The following is a 3441-nucleotide window of genomic DNA, read 5'->3' as shown; positions in this document are numbered from 1 at the left end:
TACTTTGCACATTCCATGTTCCAACTATTAATTGGTGTTTGCAGTGTTTTCTTTTCACTTTGAGGCACTCCCCATCAGCAAATGAAGATCCTGCAGGCTTTACTCTTGCAGGCTTTTCCCTATCCACATCATTGTAGTCTCCTCTACTTTGAGAAAGCAGCTCTTCCTCAGTCATGTTGTTAGTGCCTTCTGACCTACTGGGCTTATCTTCTTAACTATCTCTGACAATGTTCTGCTTCTACTCATGAGATATCAATATTTGACAATGTTTCAATGCACTATCCATAAAGTTTTCAGTGACTTATTCCTCAGAAGTGGAGACTATTCTTTGTTAAGAACAAGTCTGGGAGTTAAGAGTAAGTCTGGAAGCTCTGATGAAATCTGTTCACTTTGGATGAACAGCATTTGAAATACCAATGGCATAGCTTACAGCATCACAGCAAAACTTAAGCCTCACAGCACAACAAACTGGCAGACAAGTGGTGGGATTCTCACATGGTCATGATACTTTTTTTGATATGTTGTTGAATTTCTTTAGGCTAGGATTTTGTTGATTTCTTTTTTTATGTCTATAGGTTCATGAGAGGTATCAGTCTTTAATTTTATTTTTTTCAGTGATGTTTCTGCCTGTTTTTATTTTAAAGGTTAAAGTTAGCTTAATAAAATAAATTTGTATGTTCTGGTATAATTTGAGTAGAATTAGTGTCAATTCTCCTACGAATGTTTGGTAGAATTTGCTAGTAACAACATTGGCTACTTGAAGATATTAAGTAAGCTGGCCTGTCAAAGTCCAAAGTCCTTGAATCATCTGCTCACTACCTTCAGGTATTTGCATTTCTGCTATCATATTTTCTTCAAATTTTTGATGTTAGCTTTGAAAACTCGCTTATGTTCAGATTCGACCATGAATCTTCTGTGATTTCATTTTTTAATAGTATTCACGATGATGTATTCCATATTGTATTACATCAAGAGATGTCTCAACAGTCCCTCACAGAAGGGCCGCACGGAAGGGATTATAAATCTAGGAAGAGGTATAGTACTGATTAAACACATAGCTCTCCTCTATTTCTCTATTTTCTCTTTCTTCCTCTCTTTCTTTTTTCTCTCTCTCTCTTTCTTTCTTTCTTTGTTTTCTAATGCTTTAATCCCAAAGGTCCAATGGATAGCAATTTAGTACACAAAACTCCGCTATGCTGTAGATAGTTTCTTTTCTCCTGGGTCAAACAGCTTTATTCTGCTTCATTATCTTTTTCTTTGCTCCTTGATGGATCTTGGAATCCAGCTTCCAGATTTTCGGAATTCCTTTCATAGGAAACTTCACCATCATTTCCTGGGGATTTGTGCAGATAAAAACAAATGGAGAATCAGATTCTTGACTGATGTCTGGATATTGTTCTTTAAATTGCTTCTGGGACAAGCAGTCAGTCAGGTCCACACAGCCAAGAAGATAACTGATGGATAGTCACTAGGAAATTCCAAATCTTTCTCATGAAGAAGATGATATGTAGCCTGGAGTTCCGAGATTTCTTGAGGAGAGGGCTTTGGGGCTGTGGCTGCTATTCAAAGTTGTCCTCTATGAGGGGTATACCAGGTTCTGCCCTCCACCCTTTTAATCCCTCTAACAAGTAGAGATTTCCAGGGCTGATGCATAGAGAGGCACCAGCCACCATCAAAGCGTTCCTGAAATTCCTGGTCCTGGATCCACATCTGGTGATGATGGGAATTGAACACTAGCTCTGGCCAAATGGAAAGGCTTCATCTGTGAGACAGCACCTGTTTGGTCTACCTACTGGGGCAGGGGCTGGTCTACTCACTGCAGAGGGGGCTGGTGAATTTTGGGATTCACCAGAATTCTGAAAGGCTCTGCAATAGATCTATGTAGTGTGGTCAGTGGCTGGTTCAAGGTTCCATCGGCAATGGCCTGCATTGTTTCATCTAGTTTGTTGTGATATTCTGCTAGTGGATTTTCTTCTTCCAGGATCTTCCTGCCAGCAAAGTTAATAGTAACCTTCTTAGAGAGTCAAGAAACATGCCAAAGTTCTCGTAGTTCCCCTTCTCATTTCTGCAGAGCTTCTCGCTCAATTTTGGACAACCAACCACTGGTTAGAATCACTGGCAAAGTACTGTGACTCATCATCAATGACCTGAGTCCACTGAACACTAGTTCTGTCAAACTCTTAACAGTTTCCCTTTATGTTTGACAGCCTTCTCTAAGCCAGACTTAATTCGAGATTCTTGATACAGAAGAAGGTTCTTAGGGGAGAAATCCTCCATCCCTGACATGAGCTTCTTCAGCGGTTTCTGGCTCTTGTTTGAATCATATTGTAAGATATCCTGTTCTTCACGAGTACATACCAGAGAGCCACAAAAGAAGCAGGGGCCAGAGCCCTCTTGTTCACAGACAATACTCCCACAGATGAGACAGTTATTGACGAGCTTGTGCTTCTGACCCAGGCAGTCACAAGGGTGGCAGCCAGGGAGCAGGACTGCAAGCCTGTCCTGTCCTTCTTTGGTGTATAAAATGACAAATTTCATCTTCTTCTTTAAGGAGTTACAATTCTCTTGTGCCTTGACCAAATCAAAAGGTGTTTTGACCTCTATGGTTGTGTCAGGTTCAGCAAATGTAGGGATTTCCTGTCTGTTTCTCCCTTTCCATCTAGTTCTCTTTATCTGGTCTCCTCATTTTTGCATATCTAAATTTTCATCTTTTTTGAAGCACTGCAGCACAGGATCAGAAACGGACTCTTGGCCATTATTTTGCCATTTTATTAGAAGTTCCTCTATGAATTGACCTTTTTTGCCTTCATTTCCCTGGAGATCAGTAACATATTCTCATACCTCTTTGGCAGTTTCAATTGACAAAACATACTGCATGATCTCCTCGCTGACATCCAGGCCAAAAGCTCTCCGTAACTGTTGCGTGCACCATTGTACCAGCTTCTGCTGCTGGGATGCTGCCCCAGCCATGGCCCTATTTCTTTAATATTTCTTCCCCTTACTATTATGGTCTTTGTTTGATCTCATTAATCTTGTTAGATCTGCACATGTTCATTTGTATAATTAAGAGGACTTGATACATGAAAGCCAAGATAGATGATAATCCTTCGGAAACAGTAACGGAAGTAATGAATCCCTAGGGGTATGGGAAGTGGGGGTGGGTGGGTAAAGGGGTTAGCAATGATGACTGTATAACCTCACTCAAGGGGAATGAATAACAGAATTGCAGGTGAATGGAAACATTGGATCGTGTAAGATACGGCAAATAATAATTATATATAATATAATAATAAGGGTTCCTGGGGAATAGGGTGAGGAGGGAAGGAATAAAGGAGAGCTGATATCAAAGGGTTCAAGAAGTCAGAAAATATGGAAATGGATGGTGATAGCATTTGTACAATTATGCTTGATCTAATTGAAATATGAATTCTTACAATACCT

The 3441-nt window shown here is 40.2% G+C and overlaps 1 pseudogene; it reads right to left on the bottom strand.

The window, feature by feature from the left end:
- Nucleotides 1-1222: 1222 nt before the first annotated feature.
- On the bottom strand, nt 1223-2970 carry LOC101653860 (annotated as a pseudogene).
- Nucleotides 2971-3441: the final 471 nt, after the last annotated feature.

This window comes from Echinops telfairi, unplaced genomic scaffold, assembly GCF_000313985.2.
Source record: "Echinops telfairi isolate 266 unplaced genomic scaffold, ASM31398v2 ScPeMD7_7467;HRSCAF=8505_1, whole genome shotgun sequence".
NCBI lineage: Eukaryota > Metazoa > Chordata > Mammalia > Afrosoricida > Tenrecidae > Echinops > Echinops telfairi.
The sequence above is the reverse complement of the archived record's forward strand: the minus strand, read 5'-3'. Positions and strand labels throughout refer to the sequence as shown.